We start from the raw sequence: 13,271 nt of genomic DNA on the forward strand, positions 1-13,271 counted from the left end.
TGACCATATGATTTTGGGTGCGGATGTAAGTGCAGAGTGGGACGAATGAATGCATGGCTTGTGATGGACTTGTTTGAGTGAGATTGCAGATTCAGCAGTGAGGCGGACAGGTGTGTGAAGTTTCACATGAGTGCGGGGTGAGTAGTGTATTCGTGTGACTGTTGGGTGAGGTACAGGGTGAACAGCGCAAGTGCATTGTGAGTGCAGAGTGATCGATGTGAGTGTAGGGTGAGCAGGTGAATAGTGTGAGTTCATGTGATCAAAGTGAGAGCATTGTGAGTGCAGGGTGAGCGTGAAAGTAAAGGGGGAGAATGAGGAGTGAGCTGTCTGAATGCAGGGTGCTTTCCCAGACACTTAAAGTAACTCAGCATGTTATTGATGGCGGTGTAAGGTTCCAGATATAAGTTAAACTATTGCTATTATGGCATTATTCAGGGATCTAGGGTGGAGGAAATAAATAATGTGCTGATCCTGCAACAAACTTCCTGTCTCATGATTAGGGCTGCCAGCTCATTATTTTGATGTCACAGACAGTACAAAAATAAACAGGTACGCACTTAGAACAGCATATATAAATAGAAAGCACCTTTAATTGTGTCCTACGGCTGCCTGAATGATTCCTGACTGAACAAAGAGAGAAAAGTCAGATTACAAATGAATAGATACTTTTTATTTATAACCCTATTTAGTGTCAAGACGAGGTATTTGCAGGTTCTTTAAACAACAAATGGCTGGCATTTTTCTTTTGGCAACTCTACTTTATATTCCTTTTCATGAAATGCATGCTCACACTAGTAAATGTAAGTACAAATGTAAGGAATAGGGAGTTCTGGAACCAGAAAAAGAAAGAGGCATACAACGGTATGTAATTATACAAATGGTCTTTAAAGACCTGTGAAAAACTCGGGTGTGCCAGAGATAAGACTCCAGACACTGCCCAGCCAAGCCCCCCGCAGCCCACTCACTGACATACGGCCCCACTGCACTCTGATCTCACTTCAAGGGTTTCCGAGTAAATGAAGACAGCATGGAAATGCTGCAAATAAACATTGCTGCACTTCCAGGCCATCTTCATTTACATTTACATGCAGAGGCATTTGCGCCCCCTGGGAGGCACGCCCCACAGTTTGAAGACCTCTGATGTAGAGGCATTCCAAACTGATAAAGGCTTATTAACATTATTGCCGGCAACCCTGACTGATGCACTGATGAGATCACTGTTAGCCATCTTGCATATGGAGACCACTAATGTAATCTTGTCTGATATGGTCACTATTATAATACTTATACTATTATGAGCTCAGGATGACCTTCATTGAACATAAGTAGCTATTATTACTGAAAAGTTTGGAGGCCCCTGTCCTAAGCTGACCCATTAAATTAGCCATGAAGAGGAAAAATATATAAAGAACAAAGTGACACACTGGATACGTTACTTCAGGGGTTGTCATTCCCTTATCCGAGATGACATTATCAATGCCAAAAGGATAGTCATCCCTGATTCTAACTTTGACATGATAGAACTAATGCTCACGTCCAAAGCAATGGTTGATGTCAGGACAAGCCCCCCTAGTCATTCCAGTATTTAATTTAAATATCCCAGGACAGTACAGTTCCCTGACGAGAGATCCCCTATGGTGTCTGTCAATTCCACCTCACATCTTAGTGATAATGACTGACTCAGGGGGGCGGCTGTTCCACCTTCTGACCCATCAATCTTGATTACATTCAATTCTGTTCTTCCTGGCTGTCCAATGGATGCTAGGGGGTCTGACCATCCAACTCATTCCTGTTACTCTGAGGTGTTGATCATGTCTAATATTAACTTTAAACCATTGCTTGCTAGTGAATATTCCTCTAGTGGTCCTCACAATTACATTGCTTGTGTGTCCAATAGTGTCATCTCAGTTGAGATGTCTGGGAATGGTGCTCAGGGCCAGGCTGGCCGTAGCGGGCACCGGGCATTTACCCAGTGGGCAGCCAGGGTATGGACCGGTTTTGGACCACTGGAAGGCCATTTTTGTTACCGGGGGAGGGGGCGGGATGGGGATTGAAACATAGCTGCAATATTGTCCCACTGTAACAAAAGCTGCAGCGGTGAGATGGGAGTGGCGCTTCAAACTAGCATGCCTAGGGGCCGTCCGAGGTGTTTGCCAGGGCCGGTTTCGGTTTCCAGTCCGGCCGGGATGGTGCTGTACACTAGGGACCTCCATCTTCTAAGCCCGACGAGCTGCTCTTTGTCTCCTGGAATGGGACAGGACTTAGTAACCCTTCCAGACTGGAACCAATTTATGGCCAATTATAATATATGTCTAGTACAAGAAACCTGGCCTCTGGATTAAATCCACAGGCCAGATTATCTTAGTTTTTTCACCTTGCAATTCCTAGCTGGAGGGGTAGAGCCTCTGGGCATTTACTCATATGAGTTGGAGCCTCACTAAACTGTCAAATACATCAACTTAACATTAATTTTACTGACATCATGGGTATCCAGTTGAACACTGGAAGTAATCACGCAATAACCATCTTTAATGTCTATGTAGGAGGCATCAGGGACAGTATGGGTATGCAAATGCTACAGGTGCTTGAAAACTTTCTTGAACAGCTCTCTTACCAACACTGTCTTATTGTAGCGAGTGACTGTAACATAACCTTCAAGCCACTCGACAATCATGACGTTTATTTATCCAGGGATGAGGATTATGCTTGGGCTATTCCTTTGTTGGATATTTCACCAATAAACAGATGGACAAAAGCCGCTCTCTAATTAAAGGCACTTACAGTGGAGCACAGGCTCAAGGCCCTAAATGGAAGAACTTAATATGATTTAAAAGGTGTACACACTTACAACAAGCCACATCACATGAGCCAAATTGATTATATATTAGTCGTCTTAAGGCTGTGGCCATCTGTAATCGATATGATTGTTTTAGAAAGATCAGAAAGCAATCACAACCCTCTCTCTTTGACCACTCAGGCCTTTTGTGAGAGAATCCCTTCAGATCATGATCTGCCCTCTTACACCATGGATATTACCTTGACTGCTGACAAACGTCACCTGAAATGACATCAGGTAGCTGCTCTTCCTGATATATTATCTGTCGTAGATATGGACCTTAAAACAGTCCTCGCTCAAATTGAGGTCGACCATTTTGACACACCAGACCAATTGATGCATATTCATGAGGCCCTCTTCGAGCGCATTTTAGGTTATTTCACCATCCCTGTTTCACGCAACAGAAAAGTACTGATAGGATCGATCCTGGTTCAATAAAGAATGTCGCAAACTCAATCATTCCCTAGTTACAGCCATCAAATCTAGGGATCTGGTCCACATTCCCCTGTAGAGAAAGCCCTACAAGATGACCATTTCTAATGCTAAATAGGGCCGGGATCAACAGAGATGGAGGGCCCTTCTGGACGTATGTTCAGCCACAAATGTTACCAAATTCAGGCAATTAGTCGCATGTGGTGCTCTTCGGCCACATTGGAACCATCAAATAACATTGCTCCCTCTGACTGAGTTGATTACTTTCTCACTGTATATTCTGGTGACTCTAACACTCCAACACAGACTACCACCGAAGTCCTTCTGCCTCCCACCTCTGTTACACCCATGTTTGCTATCACTGATATCATCGAGTCCCTAAACGCTGTCTTGCGGGGCCGGGCCTCAGGACCTGATGGTGTTCCAGCTGATATATTCTTATCTGATTTGGAGAATTGGCCAGCTATATTTTAGCCATTGCTAATGCCATGACTGATGGGGCACCCATTCCTGATTCTTGGAAGGGCGTAGCAGTTTTACCCATCCATAAAAAAGGCAACCTATCTCAACCAAGCATTGCAGACCAATAATCTTAATCGACTGCCTCCAAAAAGTGTTTTGCCTCTTTCTGCTGCCAAAAATCTAGGATTGCATTATGGAACTAGATGTCCTCAGTCCCAGTTCGTAGGAAGGTCTCAACCATCGACCAGGCCTTCTGTTTTGTGTTAATCTATTGGGAGAACCATTGTGATTGGCCAGTGCAACCTTTAAATTGCCTTTGTCGATCTAAAATTGGCTTTTGACTTTAACCCCCGGCTGGCCTTTAGAAATCACTCGCTGATCTGGCTATGCCTCCTCACATTCTATTATTACTAATCCGTTTACCTGAAGGCCATTACGCGAATATTAGGTGGGGGGGGTGTCGCAAAGTCAATTGACTGATAGGTTAGCAGTTCGCAAAGGTGTTTGCCAGAGTTGTGTTCTAGACCCCACATGACTCTTGTTATTTATAATTGATATTGTTCACTTCCTGTCCCACATTGATACAGATGCTCCCTCCTTGTCACAAATCAAATCCCTGATTCTCCTCTTTGTAGACAACACTGTGTTGGGCTTCAGACACTTTTGACTCGCTTCAACTGGCTTGCCTTGGAGATCGGCACCTCTAAAACCAAAAGTGACGTCGTTTAATCCACATAAATCGTACAAGGGGAGTATAGTCCTGGGGGAGGGGGGGAGAGTGCCCCTGGAGAGGGTTGATTCTTTTACCTATCTTGGGGTAACATTTTCTGGGGGTATGACCTGGCACCCCCACATCAATAAGGCAGCCTTGAAACTTAAGCAGACCACTGGTGTGTTACTTAGGGCGTATTCAGCTTTATACACCAAACCCATCACTTTGGCTTTACAAGGCCAAAGCACTGGGTTCGACCCTATACAGGGTGGAACTGTGGAGCATTTCCAGCCATGAAGAATTAACCATAACTGGAAATAAATTATCTTGACTAGCTTCCTCCTAGCACTCCACTCTGTTCACTTTTTATGGACCTGGGAGTAAATAGGGTTGTGGGTAAACTCCGTCTATACCCCTATTTTATTGGAGATGCCTATGGACCACCCCTAAACTTGTCCACTATGGGATTTGTCTTAAGGATGTCATGAAGGCTGACCACTTCAGCAAGGTCTCCTGGCTCACGACAATCAAGGAGGCATTACACTGACTTGGGATGCCTGAGTTGTGGGATCAGCCAGATTCCACTATTTTCCCATCCAAGGATTTTCTAAAAAAGCATTACTGGGCAACTCTAATGGCCAATGAATCCAGAAAAGCTGCCTGCTCTAAGCTTACTAATGATTATATCGATTTTCAAGTCCTCTTGTGGGTTTGAGCTCTTCTGGGATCAGGTGTCTGTTGTGCTGGACAGGAAGTTTTACTTCCAGTTCCGAGTGGGTACACTCCCACTGAGAGTGTTCACTTCCAATTGTGCAGGTAGGGGAGCTTCTGCGTGCCCCGCCTGTATCTCTCCAGTCAAGAGCATTCCTGTGAGAAGTTGGCCTGATATGCAGTGCTCACTATTCTAGTGATCACTATGTATCAGTCCAAACAACCCTTATTGATGATTGGTTGTAAGTCAACCTTATAGACCAGCTATCCTAGTAGCATGGATACGAGCAGTCTAAGGCTAAGACTCTAGAGGGCGTGTTAAGCCAGCTGTTTTACCATCACATTACCCCTTGAACACCAAGTGAAAGGACACCACACAAGTTGTTATGAAAATAACCGTATATTTATTTATAACAAGTCTACCCTGAACTCTTTATGAGTCAGGGAGCTAAGCACACAACAAAACTCTTACGAAAATACTTTAAGTCGCACAATTTACACAAATGCCTTAGGGGCACGAAAAACCATATACACAGTAAGTGGAATGCGAACTTGCTAGCAGGTAAGTAATACTTTTCTAGACTCAGGAATCGCTAGGCCTACAATTCTAAACACTGGGATTAGATGCAGGAGGCCTGTGGACGTCGTGTGCAGAGTGGGAACTCTCACGCGTAAGGCGGGAAAAAGTCTATGGAGGCTAGCAGTTGCAAAGTTACTGTTCTCGGGCGAACCCGACTAGTTGGGACGAAAACGGGAGTGGATCCGAACACTTGGAGTGTTGGACTATGCTGGGGCACCGGAGTGCTGGATTTACCTAGCCCAGGGGCTGCGGCTGCATAGGGTTCAAGTTGCGTCGGAAACCCACGTTGACGGACCAGGAGCCTGAAGAAGAAGTTGCTGGCAGGCGGCCAGTGAAGAAAAGTTTGAAGGGATCCAAGCCTGGATCAGGGAAGAAGAAAACCTGAAAGCAGAGGGGACCAAGTTCTGAATCACTAGCCAGTGATTAAGTGGGCACCAGGATGGCACCGGGCGAAGTCACCGCAGTCAGGTGAGTGGGCGCTGCTGGGCTCTGCAGTCTCTCGGACCAGGAGGCGTTGTCGGCGACCAGGATGGAGGTGCGAGCTGTCCCACGAAGGTTCTTGCTGTCGACGTCGCTGGACCCAGGATTGGGCAACAAGTCTTGGCAAATGCAAGGCCCACGCGGTGGACCTAAAATGGCGTCTTGAGTGGACCAGGAGGGTCCAGGGTGCTCCTCTTTTGGAGGGGAGCACGGGCTAGTCTGGAGCAACCAGACCAGCAGTGTTAGTTGTCGTGGAGCATCGTGAGGGGGCCACTAGCCAACGGGCAAGCGACCTGGACAACGCGGTGAGCAGCAAAAAGCAGAAGGGCCCCACACCGATCTCGTGGATGCAGGGGGGCTGAACTTCGGTGCTGGAGCTGCTCAGGGTCGGGGCTTCTCTTACCCCAAGGCACTCAGTCGAGGGTCACTCAGGCGTCGTGCTGGACAAGCGTCGTGCAGTTCTGAAGATGGCCGGTCCCTCGAGGTCTCATCACACCCACGGATCACAGCTGGGCTGATGATGTAGGTTGAGGTCAGAGGTGCCAGGGAAGCCGGTTCTCGTCGTGCTGGAGCAGTCTTGATCCGAAGGAGAGACTGGCAACAAACCGCGATGCTTGGTTGGTGCCTGCTGCTGCAGGGTGACTACTCCTTAGTCACAAGGGAGAAATCTTAGGAAGAGTCTTGAGTTCCTTCTTGAAGAAAGTAGTTTCAGGATTCAAAGATGATCTGATTTGGAAGGGGGCCAGTTCCTACCGTTATCCTGCAAAAAGGGGCTGGCACGCGACTAAGTCCTGCCCTATGGGGGGGACTAGGAGGGGGGTGGTTACACCCCTCTCCTTTGGCGGGCTTTCCCCAGGCCAGGGGCTGGAGTGCCCCTGGAACTGGTTTCAGCCGGCCTATGCACAGTGAGCACCGGGGTGCCACTTGCAGTCACCTTCCTCTAAAGCCCTGCCTACCTAGAATACACAAAATCCTGTCTGGGACGGTGCTGGCACCGCCCCTGGCAGGAAACCCTTTGTCCTTGCCTCCTGCTCTGGGAGGACTCCCAGCAGCAGGAGGGCAGACTTGTGTCTCGGTGGCAGCATCCATTTTGTGGAGCTAAGGCTCTGTTTGACTTTAACCGGGGTTACAGGTTACATACATGTCGTGTCCCTCTAGAAGGGTGGAATGCTAACCCCGTCGCCAGAATTGGCGAGGGGTTAGTATTCCAATTCGTATGACACCTTACTCGACATGTTTTGATAAAGCGATACCAGAGTTGGCATATAACCGCGAGGATTATAATGCACTTAAGAGTATATGGTATGCGATATCATGGAAACGGCTAAGGGATGGATCCCGAAAGCCGTAGACAGGCTCAGCTCATGCCAGAGCACCATCTCACACGATTCCAAGCACTCTGCCTTCAGGATTGTTAAGGCCTGCCATAGGAGTGACTGATAGGATATCTGTGTGTCCATTTAGGTTTAGATATAGGAATACTATAGCTACAGCAGAGGGTGAGTACACCACTCTGCCCCAGCTGTCAAGCAGCCAGTTGTGTCTGATTTAGTTAGTCAGCCCAGGGGTGGCATAATACATGCTGCAGCCCCTGGGAGACTCCTGGGTGCACCTCAGCCCTGGTTACAGGGACTTGAGAGGGCCCAGTGCCAATTCAGTACCTGGGTACAATTTGGATTAGAGAGAACAGCTAGGCTGTGGGTCTGATTAGCAGGCCCACAGCCAGGGAAAGTCGTAAACCAGTGAAGCAAAAAGCAAAAATCTGGGTGATCATAGGATTGCAGACCCTACTCTCCTACATGACCCCCCAAACTTTGGGACAATAAACTAACCTTGACCAGGTGAGTCTTCTTGCTCTAAGTGGAAATACCTGGAGAGCCCATCAGCATTGCTGTGATCAGTACCAGGTCTATGCTCCACTGTAAAATCCATCCCCTGTAGGGAAATGGACCACCTAAGCAGTTTGGGGTTTTCACCCTTCATCTGATTTAGCCACAAGAGGGGCTTATGGTCGGTCTGAATGGTGAAGTGAGTACCAAACAAGTAGGCCCTCAGCTTCTTCAGGGCCCAAACCACAGCAAAGGCCTCCCTCTTAATAGCTGACCAATTTTTCTCTCTGGGGGTCAGCCTCCTGCTAATGAAAGCAATAGGCTGGTCATTACCATCAAAATTCAGCTGAGACAGAACAGCTCCCACACCCAACTCAGAAGCATCTGTTTGGACAATGAATGGCTTGGAGTAATCTGGACTCTTAAGGATAGGTGCTGTGCACATGGCCTGTTTTAGGTCATTGAATGCTTTCTGACAGCTTGCTGTCCACTGAACTTTCTTTGGCATCTTCTTGCTTGTCAGGTCATTAAGAGGGGTCACTATGGACCCATAATTTCTGACAAACTTCCTATAGTACCCAGTCAGGCCCAAGAAAGCTCGAACCTGAGTCTGGGTGATTGGAGGAGTCCAGTCCTTGATGGCCTGTATCTTACTCTCCAGTGGCTGAACCTGGCCTCCACCTACAAGGTGGCCCAGGTATACAACCTGTGTCTGCCCTATCTGGCACTTAGTGGCCTTGATAGTGAGGCCTGCCTTTTGCAGGGCCTCTAACACTTTCCTCAGGTGGACCAGGTGATCCTCCCAGGTGGAGCTAAAGACAGCAATATCGTCAAGATATGCTGCACAGAAGTCATCCAGCCCAGTGAGGACTTGATTCACCAACCTTTGGAAGGTGGCAGGGGCATTCTTCAACCCAAAGGGCATTACCACAAACTGATAATGACCACCAGGGGTAGAAAATGCTGTCTTGGGCCTGGCTTCCTCAGCTAACCTGATTTGCCAATACCCAGCTGTCAGGTCAAATGTGCTTAAGTAGTTGGCAGAAGCCAATCTATCTATAAGTTCATCTGCCCTTGGTATTGGGTGGGCATCAGTCTTAGTGACTGCATTGAGGCCTCTGTAGTCTACGCAAAACCTCATCTCTCTCTTACCACCCTGGGTGTGAGGCTTTGGCACTAGAACTACTGGGCTAGCCCAAGGGCTATCTGAGGGCTCAATGACTCCCAACTCCAACATTTTCTGCACTTCTGTTTTGATGCAGTCTCTGACATGATCAGGCTGTCTGTAGATTTTACTCTTGACAGGCAGACTGTCTCCAGTGTCAACCTCATGGGTACACCAATCAGTTTGGCTGGGTGTCAGAGAGAACATATGTCTGAAGGATTGCAGAACTTGCCTGCAATCCTGTTGCTGATGTTCAGAGAGGCTGCCACAAAAGACAACACCATCTACTGATCCATCATCAGGATTCTGAGTGAGCAGGTCTGGGAGAGGGTCACTCTCTTCCTCCTGTCCCTCATCTGTGGCCATGAGCAAGCTCATGTCCTTCCTGTCGACATATGCCTTGAGCCTGTTCACATGGAGCACCCTGAGGGGGCTCCTGGGGGTTCCAAGGTCCACCAGGTAGGTGACCTCTCCCTTTTGCTCAATGATGGTGTGGGGCCCAGACCATTTGTCTTTGAGGGCTGCTGGTGCCACTGGCTCCAGTACCCACACCTTCTGCCCAGGCCGGTATACAGTCAGGACAGCCTTCTGGTCATGCCAAGCTTTTTGGAGTTCTTGGCTGGCCTCTAGGTTTTTGGATGCCTTCTCCATGTATTCAGCCATCCTGGAGCGGAGACCAAGTACATAGTCCACTATGTTGGTTGCAGGCTTTTTGAGAGGTCTCTCCCATCCTTCCTTCACCAAACACAGGGGTCCTCTTACAGGATGCCCATACAGAAGTTCAAAAGGGCTGTAGCCAACCCCCTTCTGTGGGACCTCTCTGTAAGCAAACAAGAGGCAGGGGATCAGGACATCCCATTTTCTCCTAAGAGTTTCAGGTAGTCCATGAATCATCCCTTTGAGGGTCCTGTTGAATCTCTCAACAAGCCCATTACATTGTGGGTGGTAGGGTGTGGTGAACTTGTAGTTCACACCACACTCCTTCCACATTGCAGTCAGATATCCTGACATGAAGTTTGTACCTCTGTCAGAAACGACCTCCTTAGGGAAGCCCACTCTGGAGAACACTCCAACTAGGGCCCTTGCCACTACAGGTGCTGTAGTGGTCCTAAGTGGAATAGCTTCAGGATACCTGGTGGCATGGTCCACCACCACCAGTATAAACTTGTGCCCTGATGCTGTCTGGGGTTCCATTGGACCAACAATGTCAATCCCCACTCTTTCAAAGGGAACCCCCACCACAGGTAGTGGTATGAGGGGGGCCTTTGTTGTGCCACCTGACTTACCACTGGCTTGGCAAGTGACACAGGAGCGACAAAACTCCTTGGTATTCTCATTCATGTGGGGCCAGTGAAAGTGTGAGACAAGCCTGTCCCAAGTCTTTGTCTGACCTAAGTGACCTGCAAGGGGAATCTCATGGGCCAAGGTGAGAAGGAAACCTCTCAGAGACAAGGGGATGACCAGCCTCCTGGTTGCACCAGGCTTGGGGTCTCTTGACTTAGAGTACAGGAGTCCATCTTCCCAGTATACCCTGTGGGCACCTGTGGCATTCCCTGCAGCCTCAGCAGCAGCCTGCTGTCTGAGGGGTTCAAGGGAAGGGCAGTCTAACTGTGCCTTCCCCGGGTCTTCTCTGGAGGGTCCCCCTGAGCCCAGAAACTCAACTTGATCAAGTTCAAGCTCTTTAGGCTCAGTTTCCCTCAGCTCTCTCAGATCAGCCTCCTCAGAGACTTGATCCTCAACCTGGGGCAAGGGGGAAAGCAAAGCCTTACCCTTACTGCTCTTCTTCTTGGAAGGTGTCTGGTCCTTTCTTCCAGGATCCAGCACCTGTTCAGTGGGGCATCTTCTGGCCTGTGACCTAGTCACAGCAAGCACATGTGCTGGCAAGCCTAACATTTCCATGTGAGTCCTCTGCTCCACTTCTGACCATAGTGATGACTCCAAATCATTGCCCAACAAACAATCAACTGGGAGGTCTGAACTGACTACAACTTTCTTTTGACCACTTACCCCTCCCCAGGAGAAAGCAACAATCGCCATACTATGACTGGTAGTGACGTTGCTGGCATTGGTCACCAGGAAATCTGTACCTGGCATGATCTGTCCAGGGTCCACAAAGTTAGGTGTCACCATGGTGACACTGGCACAAGTGTCCCTATAGGCCTGAGCCATTTTGCCATTTATTAAAGGTGTCTGCCTGTATTTGCCCAAAGTATTGGGACTTACATCAGGGGACATATCCATATCCCCTGTACAGACAAGGACAGCCTGAGTGAGTGTGCCAACTAAGTTGTCAGACTCCTCAGTTCCCAAGGTTAACCCAACTAATCCCTTGGGAGGTGCACTACCACTACTGACTGTACTAGGGGGTGCAGTTGCCTTAGGGGCTGTAGTGGTAGAGGTTTGCCCTCCTCTTTTGGTGCACTCACTAAACCAGTGAGACTTACTTTTACAGTACTGGCACCACCTTTTTGACTGGCCTTCTTGAGTCTTCTTTTTCTGCTGTGAAGCCTGACCCCCACCCTCTTTGGTTTGTTGGGGACCTGTTGAAGACTTCTGGTCATTTTGTTCACTTTTTGTATTACCCTTCTGGTCTGCTTTCTTCTGACCACCCTGGTTCTGGTTCTGGTTTTGCTTGATCCTTGTTCTGACCCATTTGTCTGCCTTCTTTCCCAATTCTTGGGGAGAGGTCAGATCTGAATCAACAAGGTGCTGGTGCAACAACTGGTTCTGACAATTATTTAAAATTTGTTCTCTCATCATCAGGTTATACAATCCTGTGTAATCAGTAACCTTGCTACCCAGCAACCAGCCCTCCAAAGCCTTAGTGGCACTATCCACAAAGTCAGACCAGTCCTGAGACTGAGTTTTCTGGGTGTCTCTGAACAGCAACCTGTACTGCTCAGTGGTTAAACCAAACCCATCAACCAGTGTATTTTTCAGGACCTGGTAATCATTAGCATCCTCCACTCTTGTAGTGAGGAGCTTGTCTCTACCTTTACCATCAAAGGAGAGCCACAGTATAGCTGCCCACTGACTTTGGGGAATGCCCTGCACAGTGCAGGCCCTCTCCAAAGCAGCCATCCATTTCTGGATGTCATCCCCTTGCTTAAAGGGGGGCACTATTTTTGTCAGGTGTTTAGTGTCTAAACCCTTCTCTCTATCTCTTGGGAGATTGCTGCCACCAGTGGGAGCTAACCCACTCATCTGCTGCTCTCTTGCAAAGGCAAGCTTCTCTTTGGCCAGGGCAAGTTCTTCCCTTTCAATCCTCAGAGTAGCCTGCCTCATCCTAGCTTCATGCTCCCTTCTCTGAGGGGAAGTCAATCTCCTCTGGGGAGAGTTCCTTCTCCTCTGGGAAGAGGCATTAGAGTGCAGAGATCTATTGGAGTCCCTAGAAAGAGATCTATCTCTCCTAACTCCAAGGTTAGGCCTACTTAGGGTCAGTACTGGGGGTCCCCCAGATCCTAGCCCAAGCAAGTCTATGTTGGCCCTAGTTAGCCTTCTGACTACCTCAAGACCTTTGTCTACCTCATCCCCAGAGAGCTCCTCAGGGTCCTCCTCCTCAACTGCATTTACAGTGTTGTGGAGGTCTGGATCACCAAGGTGCCCTTCTAAGGCTGGCATATTCCCATCTCCCTGAGATGCTTTCCTAGCATCATAAGTCTCTAAGAGACCCAACAGAAAGGGAGTGGTGGGGTTAGACCCCTGTTTCAATTTCCTGGAGGTACACAAGTGTCTCAACTCCTGGAAATTGAGAGCTGCATATCTTGAGTTGACCTGTGGAGGGTCAATAACCACAAGGGGAGTCTCTGAAGACTCTCCATGGGTAGACATGCTTTTCTAGTGAGGTGTAAGTGGTGCACTTACCTACACTATATGTTTACCTACTGATCCCTTGCTAGAGTTGTAGTTTAGGGTGTGCTAGGCCCTAGGAGCTACAACAGCTGGTTCAGTAGAACTCAGAGTATTCTAAGCTAAGTTATATGTACCTTTAGTACTTATGTGATCTTTCACAAGATATTCTTAGGATATGTGTGGTAAAACAACAGCAAGCTCAAATCCCAACC

Source organism: Lissotriton helveticus, chromosome 4_1 (assembly GCF_964261635.1).
Source record: "Lissotriton helveticus chromosome 4_1, aLisHel1.1, whole genome shotgun sequence".
In the NCBI taxonomy this organism is placed as follows: domain Eukaryota; kingdom Metazoa; phylum Chordata; class Amphibia; order Caudata; family Salamandridae; genus Lissotriton; species Lissotriton helveticus.